At 45.5% G+C, this 16047-nt stretch overlaps 1 long non-coding RNA gene across 1 annotated transcript in view; it reads right to left on the reverse strand.

Moving 5' to 3' along the window:
• Positions 1-2545: 2545 nt before the first annotated feature.
• LOC126999026 (uncharacterized) overlaps positions 2546-16047 on the reverse strand; it is a 24037-nt gene continuing 10535 nt past the window's right edge. The window contains exons 3-4 of the long non-coding RNA XR_007753107.1: positions 3908-4109; positions 2546-3781 (exon numbers count right to left, since the gene is read on the reverse strand). This is a non-coding gene — a long non-coding RNA (uncharacterized LOC126999026). The remainder of the gene's footprint in view (positions 3782-3907; positions 4110-16047) is intronic.

Here is a 16047-nt window from a genome sequence, read left to right on the forward strand (position 1 = left end):
ACACACTGCGCAACACCAGAAGTCGGTCACCATGCCATCGCAACACATCCTCCCTCATGCACGCCAGCACATTGTATACGAGCACAATGAAGCGAAGTGTCCTGAATCAGTTTGCAATTCGTAGTGAACTCTGAAAGCGCTGAAAAAAGGGGGAGAAAATAAAATAAAATGTAAAAGAGTAGGAGTTGAAAGACGAGAGGAAAAACTGCGAGGCCAACGAATACGAGAAAAGAGCGGAAAGAATGACAACTACAGCGAAAATTACAGAGCATGGACAAGTTTCGTATAAAAAAAAAAAAGAAACGAACGGCTGAGATATCACATAAAACACACACACACACACACACACACACACACACACACACACACACACACACACACCTCCCTTACCCCCCCCCCCCTCCACAGACACACACACCTCCATTCCTAAAGCATTCGCGGGAGTACGCCACCCAAAGCACCTATACACCCCCTACCATCAAGTGGAGGCGTGGGAGGTGAAGCTGGAGGTAAAGGTGGTGTGGGAGAGAGGGGAGGGAGGGAGGGAGGGGGGCGGGGGCCATGCAAAATAGAGGAGACAGGCCGCTGCTGTGGGATGGTCGACCCCCTCCCGCGAGCCGCTGACTGACGCGGCGAGGCCCTGCGACTGACAAGACAACAGTCACCCCAGCCCGCACGCCCCGCCACGCACCTCGCGGCCTCACGTTTTATTCATAGGCGTGGTGCTGTTGTAGCTTCGGGATGCTGGACTGCCGCCGCTACTGGTGGGGGTAGGGGGGGAAGGGGAGGGAGTGCTGGTGCTGCTGGTGCTTCTGATGCTGAGCTCCAAACACTAGGCAACAAACAGCTTCCGACTCGCCTCTGCTCGGCTCGGTTAGGTCATTTTGTGGTCTGACTATTCTATTCCCTCGTTTTTGGGGGTGTGGTGGGGTATGGGAAGGAAGGGGGATAGAATTAAACTCTTGCACTCGCAGCCACGGATTCATTTATAAAAACAAGAAACAACAAAACACACTCCACCAGTAATGTTGCAAAGGACGCAAACACACGCACAAAAAAGTGTCAGACTTGCGCAAAGAAAACGGAGCGCGTGCCAAAACTCTTCCCGGCGGCATAAATAAAGCACCGAAGCTACACCAGGGACAAAAACTTACGAGTAAAAAGTAACTGAATAGAAGAGTGCACGCTCCATCAATATGCCCAAAGTGGTGTAGAAAAAAGTAACAACGAAGGTTACAAAAATAGGTGTTGAATATGGCATGAATAGACACGTGCTCCGAAAGGCAAACAAACCGAGAAACGAGCACAACTTTTCCTCGACGTGCTGGGATATATATGGAGTTGGAAATGAATAAATAAAAATCCAACGGGGCTTTCCTATTCACAAAGCATGAGACCAGGGGTGTGGAGTCGGAGTCAAAATTTTCCGACTCCGGCTTCGACTTCGACTTCGACTTCGACTTCGACTTCGACTCCGACTCCGACTCCGACTCCGGCCAAAAGTAGCCGACTCCACCGACTCCGACTCCACACCCCTGCATGAGACGAACCAGATTTATCATATAAGAAGATAGACAATACCTTGAAAATATCTAACCGTCTGCGCCTTTCAATAATAACTCGGAAAATAATTGGCATGTCCAAATATACCTTGACACACACTCCTTGACAAGTTCTTTATGAAATGGCTGGGTTCCCATCTACCTCTGTGCGGGTTAACAGAATACTTCAACTACTTCATTATATACTCCTCTGCAAATGTGTGGTAGGCTACCCAAGGGAGGAATTTTTGAAGATCGCCACCTGTAACCCCCACTTTCCCCACTTCCCACTTCCCCACTTGTTCATTAAAGGTGCTTCCGCAGAACACGCCATTGCCAGCGATCCACAATAACTTCTTTAAACAAAGTGGTTAATTAATTGCCCAGCACTGAAGGGTGAGGCGGGGAGAGAAAGAGGGTAAAGTGTATAGCTGAGTGCAAGGAAGAAAGAAGAGTTAAAGGAGCTGAGGTATTCACTGAAGAAGAGGAAGTATGTGAAAGGAGAGAGAAGGACGAAGGGAGGGGAAGGAAAGAAGTTATAGTCAGGTGTAGGGAAAGAGGGAAAGTAAATTAAGAAGACCTGGCATTATTATTTTTACTTCACTGATGGAAACGATGAAAGGAGACGCGAGAGTCCTAGAAGTGAAGGGGGAAGAAAACATGTAATTTTTCTTCCTAAAACAGACGAGGCATGAGGAGTAAGACGTCTTGACACGATTTAAGATTAGATTTTTAGCTCACTGAATGAGACAAGAGGAGAGAGCGAGCCCTAAAATACAACACAGCAGGTACAATTAGCCACCACCACCTGATCTTTCTGTCAGCGTATGCTATTCCTGGCAGGTATTAATGGCCGGCATTGGCGCTGGATTTAGTATCTCGCCATCCCGGGCTCGACAACGCCCTCCCACGTCACCTTACGCCCGCCCACCTGAACACGCTTGCCCTAGAATTCTATTATTAACAACTGTCTGTGAAAAGCGGAGGGTGGAAAGTCTGGGCGACATGGAGTGTAAAGGAAAAGTGGCAAAAAGGCAGAAAAGGTGGAAAAAAGGAGGGAAGGTAGAAGAAAGGACATGTGATAATGTAGGAGGAAGAGGAGAGGCCTGGCGGGAGCAGGTGAGCCGAGAGAGGAGAGGAGAGCCAAGAAAAGCACCACCAATCACTCCCTTCACCTCCCCTCACCCTGACAAATCACTGACCCAGTGACCCAACCCGACCCCAGGCACACCCACTCTCCCCAATGCTTCGCTTATACTCCCTCCGCCAACCCGCCACGGCTGTCTCACCCTCCGCCTCACTTGCCCAGCTCCGGGTGTGGCAGCAGGGCACGGCGAAAGTGCTTCACCGCACCAAGAAGTTACTTTTCAACATCTTGTCACTAATACGTTCGTGCAAAGCCTGCCAGACACGTTCCTTGCCGTTGAAGTGCAATAGGGAAATATAATCTAGCCATAACTTTACGCCTTGCTTCTTCGTCATAGATAAATTATAAGGGATGCAGATAAGCTTCTGGACAAACTCTTTTGGTTCCAACTTTCAGTGTGGGACCACTCCGAAGCCTGTGTGCATCCCCCTCTCGCCCCGCACCAGCCCTGCTCCCCATGAACCGGACAAATTAAAAACCGTTTCAGCCGTGGAATAGACTCCAAGCCCTAATGATTATCGTTGAGCCGCGCCGCTTAACATGAGGTGGATAAATTTTATTATTACAGTGTGCATGGGTACCGGAATAAAGAGAATATGAATATTTCTCTCCTGTGAAAGAAACCAATTATCTTTCCACGCATGTTCACACAGACAAAACAAGAAATCGTACACGTGTTTGACCGAACCCAAACACCAAGTTTTAGGGATATATGTACATCCATGTGCACTGTAAGTAATATTTTAATTATTTTTAACTCCACTTCTTTGCCTCTAATCTTGTAAAAGGTGGAAATTCTTAGTCTTCAAAACTCAAGTCAGTCCCCAAGCTGCCACCGAACCGATCTCACCACAACAAAAGGCCGGACGAACAGACGTGCTGGGCGAGTGTCAGTGTCCACCTTGACGAATATTCAACCCCATGTGCGTCGGGTCAAAAGGTTCGCGGGTGGCGCCGACAAGCAGTCAGCACACCACCGCGACTCCCTCCAGAGGATAAGCTGAAGGAATGGAGTAAGATCACAGACTTCGGTACTACGCTGACCTGTACTTGACTCATTTATCGGCACGAATATCCGGTGATGGTGATTCTTCTGCAGAATTACGTAATACAATGAGAAAAATCTTTGAAATCCGGCGACATAACTCAATAAAAGATCAATGTACCGTAATATGTACGTATATAGACAGCCCATCGGTCTCCCACACCCCAAACCTACCTTCCCTCTGACCCAACAGCCTCGCAGCGCCACTTCCAGACCTTCCTCCTCGCCCCTCTCCTTCCCTGCCGAGGAGGGTGAAGGGAGGCAGGTCACGTGTCACCTCCAGTCGTGGGTGTCATTCACGGGGCCCCACCTAGCAAGCCACCTAGCTGCTTTATTCCTTCGTATACTGGCACAGCGCGAGGCACCCCCAGAAAGACTGTCGGGAAAAGATTAATCAAATGAAAGGGAATTCATCCATTTATTATTATTATTTATGAGGGAGGGAGGGAGGTGTAAGGAAAGGAGTTAATAAATACTTGTAAGTTATGGTAAGGCTATAAATAAAGGGATGTGAGTGCAGTCAGACAAAAACAGACAAAAAATGGCGTCGGGGGAAGTCCGAGTAGCCACACCATTTTTTTTTTTTTCTGACATTTGGCCGGAGGACGCAATTAACTCTTCCTCATTTTGTGCTAAAAACTGCGGGTGTTGTATGCGGATCTAGTTCGCTTATCACCTACCAAGACGATCACTTTTGTACTACACCAACTAAATGTTGTTGGGAAATACATCATCAGAGGATACCAGTAAGTGATTTGCGGCTAGTGTTTAGCATTCTCCTCACCCCCGTGTCCTGAGCATTAATTTGAGTCACTGTTTTGTCCTTCCCATGGCGAGTGGGCACCCGCGGCGGACCTTATAAATGAAGTAATGGTAAAACTTGACTGCTTACACAACAGAGGTATTTCCTGTGTTCTCTGTGCACCCGACTGAGCCCTTAGATGTTCAGCGATTGTGATCACAAGGTTGTCACGCGCCAAAACGAACATTTGTTGTCTGGTTCAACATTATTTCCGATGTCTTGCTGCCGGTCCAAACCCACAGGCCGCTACGCATCGCATGCACGGCACGGCCGCCTCAGCACAAGCCGCCGCCGGGATGCCATACGCAGGGGGCCGAGCTCAACATTTCCTGCGGGGCGGCTTGGATCAGGACGGGTCTGCGTGAGAATATGTTACAAGATACCTTCACAAACACTTGCTATTTATCGGAGCTTTTCAAAGATGGATCCCCGCCGCGAAACACGCTGACAAAAATGTATTCGTAGTGTGCGAGACCTCCTTCCTCCATCTCACGGAAGGGAATGCAAATAAAACAGTTGAACTTTGCTATGCTAAGTAACCTAACAAGCAATGAAAAGCATGAAAAAAACATACATTTCAGTGACTTATTATATATTAAAAGTTCCTTTCAGATAATATATTCTACTTTGCTATGGTGCGTGATGAACGACTGGCTGACTGACATACGTTTGGCTGAGTGACTGACTGACTTGTTTGAGTGGCTGTTGTTTTAATGCAGCACAGTAAAAATAAGAAGTACTTAATGCCTCACAAACTCAAAACCAAGACACTCTTAGGAGGAGGAGAAGGACGGAAAGAAGAAGAAGAAGAAGAAGAAGAAGAAGAAGAAGAAGAAGAAGAAGAAGAAGAGGAAGAAGAAGAAGAAGAAGAAGAAGAAGAAGAAGATGAAGAAGAAGAAAAATAATAAGAAGAAGAAAAAAAAGGATGACAAAGAAGAAGAAGAGGAAGACGAAAAAGAAGAAGACGAAGGACGAGGACGAAAGGAGAAGACAGAGGAGGAGGAGGAGGAGGACGACGAGGACGTGAAACCAGGAGGAGGAGGAGGAGGAGGAAGAGACAGAGGAGGGGAGCCAGCGAGACCACTTAACTCCCCTCCGTCAGGCAGGTGTTCGCCCTTCCCCTCGTCGTGCTGCCTCCGGATTATTCACCTGCCGCCCCGCCCCCGCCCCCCACGCGCCACGCCCTACACGACCCATCAGACCTGCTCGCCCTCCATACACACCTCCGTTCCTACATTATTCTCTCTCTCTCTCTCTCTCTCTCTCTCTCTCTCTCTCTCTCTCTCTCTCTCTCTCTCTCTCTCTCTCTCTCTCTCTCTCTCTCTCTCTCTCTCTCTCATGCGTTCTACCAATCCCCTATTCTTATCTTTTTTGTGTGTACTTTCCCTTATTCCTCGTTTTCCTCCTTTTCACAGTTTTATCGTCCCTTTTCCTCCTGGTCTTTCGTGCTATTTTTTTTTACAGCAGAGGAGACAGTTCAAGGGCGTAAAAGAAAGGAAAACAATAATGAAAAAAAAAGCCCGCTAATCACTGCTCCTGAATAGAGTACATAGGAGTGGACACTTTCGCTGGGCATGATACACTTACTCGACAGCACATAGAGAAATACATGTACTATTTTATCCGTTTTATATATTTTTGGGGGAACACGCAGCGCGCAGAACGAAGCAAGGGCGGCGTGTACAGCTATCCATCAATTCTGAGTCTGATGCTCTGAGGGTGACTCGAAGGGGAAGGCAAATTGGACTAGCATCTTTTCCATTCGTGGGAGTAAGGCAGGAATTCTTAGACGCTTTTAACTCTCACAACGACTATTTCCAAAGGCCAAAAAGGAGAGTAATCGGGTTCTAATGAGTGTTTCTTTAGGTTCACGGTAGAGAAGAAGGGCCAAACTACCATCCAGGTCATAAAACTACCCCTGGAAATGCCCCAAACTCCAACGAAAGCCTTGTCAAATTTATGTGCCTGGGAGCCATAATGTTTAAGAATACGACCTTAAGACCCAACCCATCACGCCTACTACAGAGACCGATCGCCAAAGGTAATTAACGAACTGGCTGCATGGGAGTCCTGTTTGCGTTTGATCAGGTACCGGAAGGGAGAAATACCTACCATGCTCTTTGAAGACTGATTCCTAATTATTTCTCGCCCTCTGTCCACTGCGGGGTTGTAATGTGGCTTGATAATATATAAGGTTCTCTAATAAGCTTCATTTTCAGTTCTCTATAACAGGAAATGCATAAGTTTATATTAGGTTAAGATTACAGAAGGCGGAAGGTTCAGTGATCACATACCATTTAATTTATCTCCTTCGCATTTATATATATATCTTTTCGACGGAAGCAAAGAGTTTTAATTAGTTTGGCAAATGGACTGCAATGGAGGAATTATCCGAGTGTGTTTACAGACCTCACATGGTTTAGTAAAGACAGCAAAGTCCCGAGAGGCTGCACAGAGCTCAGACTTAACACAGCGATAAAATAAACTGCTGGTGCGGCTCAGAGGCTACGAGTCTATCCCGAAAGTGTTCAATTCCCTTCACACGAGTATGGTTTTGAGATAGATAGCATCATGATCATACATTAAATTATCTCTTCATTTAGTACACTAGTTAAAAGTATAATGTAGTAGATTGTGGGAAAGAATAATACAATCTGCGTAAATTTATTTTTCCATCTGGGAATAAATTTATTGTCTATGTAATAATGCCACGATGGATTGTGATGGCATGTGAGTCAAGATATGCATTTTCTTCCCTTACAGAATGACTATTTTTTACCTAGACGAATAGATAAAATGTCTTACGGTATTTCGATTCTAAAGGTATACATCATCAGCACCAGTCCTCCTTTTCCCGGCACGGAGTCAGTACTTTCTTCAGGTACAGAGAGTAAATACTATACTGACGAAAGGTGTTGCGAGGGCAGAGGTTACGTCAGAGCGAGCCCGGCGCATGAGGCGGATACAAAGTGGTCTGCGCCGGGCACTCATCAAGGCTGTGACATATATGGACGCCGGCACCGAGAGCTGAGGCCGCGGCAAGGCATTAGACTGACAGGTTCCTCGGGGCGTGTCTCGTAAACACACGCCTACCGCTAAGTGCTTCACCGCCGATATTTATGGGAGAGAGGGGAGAAAACGGTAGGGTGTTCAAAGACGTAAGGAGGCGAGAAAAGAATAGTAACAAGAGTCTTTTCTCCTGTATTTTGTTTAAAGTTTATGCTTCTCCGGTTCAGCTTTTTCAGTTTTAGAACCCGGTCTGGTTATAATGGTAAAAATAAAGTTAATACTACCCCCCAGAATATGAAGTAATTTGCAAACGGTGTAAAGCAAGTTATATAGAGTAACCGACGTGTTCTCTTTATTTAGTTTATTCTTTATGGTTGTGGCCGGTATTTTTATTTTTATTTATTTTACAGTAAAAGAAACGGAACCAAGATTTTTTTCGCTAAGAAGAAGAAATCGTTAAGAAGAAGAAGAAGAAGAAGAAGTCAAGAAGAAGTCAAGAAGAAGAAGAAAAAGAAGAAGGAAAAGAATAAGAAAACGGAAAGTTAAACAAGAACAAGAAAAATAATCAGACGAAAAATAAAAAGAGGATATTAAAATGAAGAAAAAGAGTGTATTAAATATTTCCATGTCTTTTACTTCCTGCCTCTATGTTTCTTCTATCTGCCGGGGACCACGTGCGGCTATAAAATGCAATCAAGCGAGCGAGTGTCTTCGCCGCACAGGGCCGACGCGCCAAACAGCTTTCATGACCCCGGGCGCCGTTCGTCGGCTCATAAACGTGTTCTGCTTACTGGGTCAGACTCGTAACTTTCCCCGCCACATCACTAATTGCACAGCCGAGTTTCCATAGCCGGGCGTCGCTCAAGAGGCGGACGGCGGTGTTCATCAAGGGTGGTGGCGAGGCAGCGGGCGGTGCACCACGCCTATCTCCGCCTGTCCGATACCCTCTCCCTCCATTCCTAGCCCCCCTCCTGCCATGTCCGCCAAGCCTCTCGCCACGGCAGGTTATTTTTCATGAGCAGCGGCAGCGGGCGAGTCTCCGTGTGATGCATGGGAGGGGCGGGGTGCAACGCTTGCCGCTGGTCGGCCGCACCTCTACAAGCACTGCCCGTAATGGAACTCTCTTTAGGCTCTCATTGTTACCCTTCCCTCCCCTCACCCCCTCTCGCCCCCTACCCCGCTGTGCCTGTTAAATCCACCTTCCTTTCTCTCCAGTGCTAATAATCAAACCTTCGAATTGACACACAATCATCCCCAGTCACTCCTTTTTAACATCGTCGTAAGTTTGCATCATCCTCAAATGGAAACTGCAGAAAAAAAACATCATCTAAATAAGTCACAGTTGGCTGTTAATTTATTAGTATTTCCTTCAACACTGAATTACCCTTGCACATGCAAGCAATCCCTGCTAAACTTATTTTTTCAGAGTCATTCGGTGATTATTTATAACAAAAGCACCAATCTAGGTACAAAATATGTCTATAATAACATCATGAAAAGAATACAAAATAAAGCACACCAATATACATCTCTCATCATCAACCTCCATAACCTCCCTTTCTCCTTAACTCTCTTTACCTCTCTCTACCCCGCCCTCCCTCCTTGCAGCCTTCCTCCTTCCCTTCCTTCCCTTGTTTTCCTTTTTGTCTCCCGTTAATGCATTCATCTCTCTAACCTTCCTAACCTTCCTTACCTCTCTCCCGCTCTCCTTGTTACCCTCTACGAGTCTACATCCTTCTCTCACCTTCCTTTTTGTCTCCCGTCCATGCACTTCTCTTTTCTAACCTACCTCTGTCCCGCTCCTCTTGCTACCTTCCTCCTTTCCTCCCTCACCTTCCTTTTTTTCACTCCTCCGTGCATTCATCCCTAACCCTAGCCTCCCTCCTTCCTAGCCTTCCTTCCCTCTAGCCCTCCACCCCTCCCTCCCCGCCACCCTAGTTCACCTACCCCTCCTGTCCCTCCTGAATCAGTACGCACGCCCTTGAACCCATGGAAACTGCGGCATTGTTGTTTTCAGCGTGACTCCCGCCCGGGCTGGTGGGCTAGGGTGGGGTCTGGGGGGCTGCTGCGAGGGTGATGGTGGTGGTGGTGATGGTGGTCGATACATATGTTTAGGATATTTTTAGTGTTCATCTATTTACTGATCTGCAGGTGACTGTGGTGGTGAGACAGGGGTGGTGATGGTGCTGAAAGTGATTTTGACTGAAGTATTAAAGAAAGACATACGTTATTATTATTATTATTATTATTAGTAGTAGTAGTAGTAGTAGTAGTAGTGATGGCAGTGGTGATGGTGATAGTGGTGGTGGTGGTAACAGTGCTAACTCGGGGCATTCATAATTGAGGAGGTAGTTACATTAATTACTTAAATGTTAGCGATGGTGAGAATGGTGACGGTGTGTGCGTGTGTTAGTTTGTGTTCTGTGATGCTGATCGTTCCTGATGATGATGATAATGCAGTAGATGTCACTTCTATTGAACTTAGTTGTTGATGATAGCAGTAGTGACAAGTGTTGGCAGTGACATTGGAGACAGGAGAAAATATTGAATAGTGGTAGTGATGGCAGGGTTAATGGTGATGATGGCGATGTGCATGATAGTGGTGATGGTGAAGATGATAATGGAAGTAGGAATGTTCCCTTCATCATTGCTACGTCTGCTAATGATCCCCACCCCACCCACCCGTCTCTCTCTCTCTCTCTCTCTCTCTCTCTCTCTCTCTCTCTCTCTCTCTCTCTCTCTCTCCCCCGAGGCTGCTGTTTACTCCTGTCTGTTGTGAATGAAAGCTTTAAGTGGCCGGCCATGACTGACTGGCACATGCTGGCTGACCACGTGGAGGGGCAAGGCCTCTCTCTCTCTCTCTCTCTCTCTCTCTCTCTCTCTCTCTCTCTCTCTCTCTCTCTCTCTCTCTCTGTCTTCCTCATGCTCATTTTTCTTCCCCACTATCTACTTATACTTCAATCTCTCTCTCTCTCTCTCTCTCTCTCTCTCTCTCTCTCTCTCTCTCTCTCTCTCTCTCTCTCTCTCTCTCTCTCTCTCTCTCTCTCTCTCCACAAACAGGACACACACACACACACACACACACACACACACACACACACAATAGAAACGGCAAGGAAAAAAAAAAAAAGACATACAGCGGGAGAAAAGAAAAAGGAGTAGGACACACACACACACACACACACACACACACACACACACACGGCCATTGTGGTCTTGAGGTCATACGCTCAGAACGTCACCTTTTCTTTTTTATAGTTATCGCGCCCGTGATCTATATATTTTTTTTCGACGACAATATTGTGTTTCTTTTTTGAAGGTGCTTTTGTAAGGGCGCGCTGACCCCCTCCCTCCACCCTCTTTCCTCCTACTCTCCAACTTCCTTCTTCCTTTTTCCTCTTCTTGCTCTTTATTTTTCTCTCTGCTTCGTGTTTTTTTTTCCTTTTTTTTCTTATTCTTTCTCAACATCCTCACCATCTTCATCTTCTCGTATTCTTTACCTCAATTATCATCATTCTTCTTTTCTTCCTCCTCCTCCTCCTCCTCCTCCTCCTTCCTGCTCACGACCGCCAGCACGCCACCATCACGTCATCCTCCCCTTCCTCCTCCTCTCCTCTGTGAACACCGCCTCCTTCCTTCCTCCTCCTCCTCCTCCTCTTCTCCTCTCCCTTCATCCCTCCTTCCCTCTCTGTCCCTCTCCTTCCTTTCTGCTTCTCCCTTGCTCACCCCCTCTGTCTAACGTCCCCCCTTCCCTCTCCTATCTACCTCCCTCCTTTCCTCCATCCCTCAAACTCATTAAGACGGAGGACAACACACGTGGACGGATTGCTCAGAGGACGAATGCACACACACACACACACACACACACACACACAGCAAGCTCGCCCTACAACCTAGAGGTCCCGCGTTCGATTCCCGGGTAGAGTGGAGTTCGCTGGGCACTTTCCTTAAATTGGTGCTCTCTCTCTCTCTCTCTCTCTCTCTCTCTCTCTCTCTCTCTCTCTCTCTCTCTGTGTGTGTGTGTGTGTGTGTGTGTGTGACAGACTATATCAGAGCACACACGGCTACCCTCGGACAGAAGATGTTAGCAGCACCACCTCCTAGCCGTCTTCTGGAGCAGGAAGGACCAGCCAGAAATCAATGCAGAGTGACCCAACCTACATAGACTACAGATGCTTGCAAGGGCGTGTCAATGATGCTGCTGATGATTATGATAGTGCCTAAGTATGTCAAAGGTCAAGCTCAAGTAATTTTTATGCTGAACGATTTTTTTCTTTTTTTGGGGGGGGAGGAGTGTGTGTGGGGGGGGTTGCGAGAGCTACTCAAAATCGTTCTCACACACGTCCTTATACCTGATATCTGCCCCATGTATCTGAATATCTGTAAATGTTCATCTAGCTTTGCCACCTTCAACAACCTCAAGCCTGGTCGTCCACTCATGCCTTTATACTTCTTCGTGATCTGTTTTGGCATCTTAGGCGCCTCCAATGTCTTCTTTATCTCGTGTTAATGAAGAAAAATGGGATATCTCGCGGATCAATGTGTGTGTTTTAGTGTTTTCTTTACTTATCCATGTCTTTTATTATGTACCAAGCCTGAATAAAGAAAAAGACTGCCTAATTATTGCCTTCTTGATCTTTGGGAATAAACAGAAGAGTAGGAAAGGGAGGAAAAGGGAAAAAAGTGAAGAAAAATGGGATATCTCGCGGATCAATATGTGTGTTTTAGTGTTTTCTTTACTTATCCATGTCTTTTATTATGTACCAAGCATGAATAAGGAAGAAGAATACCTAATTATTGCCTTCTTGATCTTTGGGAATAAATAGAAGAGTAGGAAAGGGAGGAAAAGGGAAAAAAGTGAAGAAAAATGGGCCATCCCGCGGGTCATTAAGGCTCCATCAGCATATAAGGTTGAAAAAAAAAGTGAAAACAATTTAACTAACGAAACTAAACTATATGTGATTCATGTCATTCTTTGTATCTGTTATCACTGTTCTATGTCAATACGTTCAGACATCAACCAATACTTTTCGTCACTCGTTGATTTGATTCTTCCCTCTCCATCCCAACGCAATCTTTAACTCTCAACGGGTCTACAGCCTCTCCCTTTCTCTGATATAATGGTGCAATTTGACTACTTTTTTTTACAATTTTTAGCATGCTCTACTACACCGGATATTCTCTCTCTCTCTCTCTCTCTCTCTCTCTCTCTCTCTCTCTCTCTCTCTCTCTCTCTCTCTCTCTCTCTCTCGCACCCCAGATTCCTGCCGTCCAGCCTTGTTTTGGCCGTCATCCAGGGCAGACCGTCACCTTATCTGTCCCTCATCACTCTCCAGTCTCCCATATTATGCTCACTGTCCTCACTCCTCCTGCACACACTCATTCCTTATAATCTCCTGCTACGGGGAGGATGGGAGAGGGTGTAGGATAGGCGGTGCAAGAGGGAAGGGATGTAGGAGAGGTGCTTCACCATTCTACTAATAAGAACATCCTTACATACATCGTAGAAATAAATGCATTCACAGGTATATGCTTTTGGTCTTGAGTTGTTTATTTTGTTACTGGGGGAAAAAAAAATCAAAACTCTCCCCAACACAAAAAAAAAAAATTACAGTTCTTGGTTTTGTCGAGTTATATTTTTCCCCTCACCTTTTTTTATTTCAGTTTACTTCTCAACATTCACGACTCTCTCTCTCTCTCTCTCTGTCCAACCAAGATATATATTTTTTTATATTTCGGCAGTTTTCATATTTCTTTTTTTTATTTTGCTTTTCTGCGCTCTCTCTCTCTCTCTCTCTCTCTCTCTCTCTCTCTCTCTCTCTCTCTCTCTCTCTCTCTCTCTTCCTTTCATGTCGGCGCTCCCTTCATCCCAGCCACCCAGCCATCCTTTCCTCCACCCTTCCATCCTTCCATCCATCCATTCCATCAATCTGAATACCCGACGAGACTTTTCAATTCATATCCACCTCACAATCAACCCGAGAGACTGATAGATAGATAGATAGATAGGTATATAGATAGATAGACAAATGGAGAGAGAAAGTGGAGGTACTGCAGCTTCAGAACTCAAAAATATCACCTTTCTCAACTCTTTCTCTCCCTCCCCCTCCTCCTCCTCCTCCTCCTCCTCTCCCTTCCCCTTGGACACACGGCGGAGCACTTTCATTCACTCCCAACTAGTTTAATCAATTCAATTTTTCGTTCCTATCTGTTAAACCTTATATGAGCCACACCCCTACGGTTCTCTCTCTCTCTCTCTCTCTCTCTCTCTCTCTCTCTCTCTCTCTCTCTCTCTGATAATGGTCTCACTGTTTTCACTTTTCTTACCGTGGCTTCAAACCTTGTAGAAATAAAACCACCACCACCACCACCACCATTAATAAGATACAGGGAAAACAGGAGAGGAAAAAATCAAGAAGGAAAACTGTAACAGACGAAATTTTAAGGGAACACTGAAATGGCCACTGTAATGTACTGTAAGCTGGTAATGGCGATGATGGTGATGATGATGATGGTAGTGATGGTATATGGTGGTTTCGGTGATGATACTGATGGTTAAGATGACGGCAAGATGGTGAAGATTGATGTAATAAAGACCGCAACGAGGATAATGAGGTCGATAATGAGGATGATAATAATAATGGTGACAATAATAATAATAATAATAATGATAATAATAATAATAATAATAATAATAATAATAATAATAATAATAATAATAATAATAATAATGTCTAGTGCTTTCCTCGTCGCCATTAAATCTAAATACGATGACAGCTGTTGCGTCCCCACCAAGACAACCTCCAACTCCACCACCACCCCAACCCACCTCTTGAAGCCCCGCCCCACCCCACCCCACCCCACCCCACCCTTCGTAACCTCACCCCACCTACCTTTCGTCACCCCTGCCCCGCCCCGGCCCATCTCACCCCAACAGGCCCGACCTTGAAATTAGAAAGCCAATTTTCCAAGCGAACGGACCATCTACCAAGACTTGTCAGCCTGTCACGGGGAGCCTTATGGACACACGGACGGACGGACGGACACACACATGGAAACACACACACACACACAAACACACATACACACACACTGCAGTTGGTAATCTCTCACTCAACAGTCCTTCTTGTCATTAGAAGTTTGCATAATCATCTCAATAATAGTTGCGTAATATGAACAAGTAATGGTTGCTGCTATGTCTGAAGGAGAATACTGCATGGTAGAGGAAGAGGAGGATGGAGAAGAGTGAATATCAAGCAACGGATCGAAGGGAAGGATGACAAAGGAAGTAATGATAGGTAATGTAATAGTAATAATGATACATGGAGAAACAATTAAGGAAAGGAAGGCAAATAACATGGAGAAACAATTAAGGAGAAGACAAATAATGATACATGGAGAAACAATTAAGGAGAGGAAGATAAAAAGGGATACATGGAGCAACAATTAAGGAGAGGAAGACAAAAATTGATACATGGAGAAATAATTAAGGAGAGGAAGACAAAAATTGATACATGGAGAAATAATTAAGGAGAGGAAGACAAAAATTGATACATGGAGAAACAATTAAGGAGAGGAAGACAAAAACTGATACATGGAGAAACAATTAAGGAGATAAGACAAAAATTGATACATGAAGAAACAATTAAGGAGAGGAAGACAAAAATTGATACACGGAGAAACAATTAAAGAAAGGAAGACAAATATATCGGATCGAAGTGCATTAAAAAGGTCTACGCAGACATAAAATAAAATAGGTCAGTTTGCTCACCTACTCAAAAGATACAATAATGAACGAAGAAATATTTTAACCTAAGCTCAAAATCAAACCGTAACTGCTTCCTAAACATTATTCGTTACAAACATCAATCCGATTCTTCTTTGTTTTCTTTTAGATGTCTCATATATAACATGCACTCTTTTTCCTCCTCTCTTTCTCCTGCTCTTTTTACTCTTCTGAAAATTCCTAATCTCTCTTCATATACCTCCTCTTCTTGTACCCTACTCGATTTCCCTCTTCTGCTTTCTCATCACCTCCTCCTCCTCCTCCTCCTCCTCCTCCTCCTCCTCCTTTTCCTCCTCCTCCGAAAACAACAAATTCCGCCCTCTTTGGATTATGCTTCTTAGGGACGCCGGTGGGGCATGAGAGAGAGAGAGAGAGAGAGAGAGAGAGAGAGAGAGAGAGAGAGAGAGAGAGAGAGAGAGAGAGAGAGAGAGAGAGAGAGAGAGAGAGAGAGAGAGAGAGAGGTGGGGTGGGTGGGGGGGTGGGGGGGATCCACATACACCACGGACGGGAAGGAGAGGGGGAATTAAGAGAAGAAAAAAAAGACTTTGAAGAAGAGAACGTGAAAAATAAAGAAGGAAGTGGGCCAAGAGGAGGAGGAGGAGGAGGAGGAGGAAAGAGGAAGAGGAACAGCACCAGGACAAGAAAGATGATGATGATGAGGAGGAGGAAGAAGAGAAGGAAGAGGCAGAAGGGAAAGAGGAAAAAAAAAACAGGAGA

Source organism: Eriocheir sinensis, chromosome 15 (assembly GCF_024679095.1).
Source record: "Eriocheir sinensis breed Jianghai 21 chromosome 15, ASM2467909v1, whole genome shotgun sequence".
NCBI classification, from domain to species: domain Eukaryota; kingdom Metazoa; phylum Arthropoda; class Malacostraca; order Decapoda; family Varunidae; genus Eriocheir; species Eriocheir sinensis.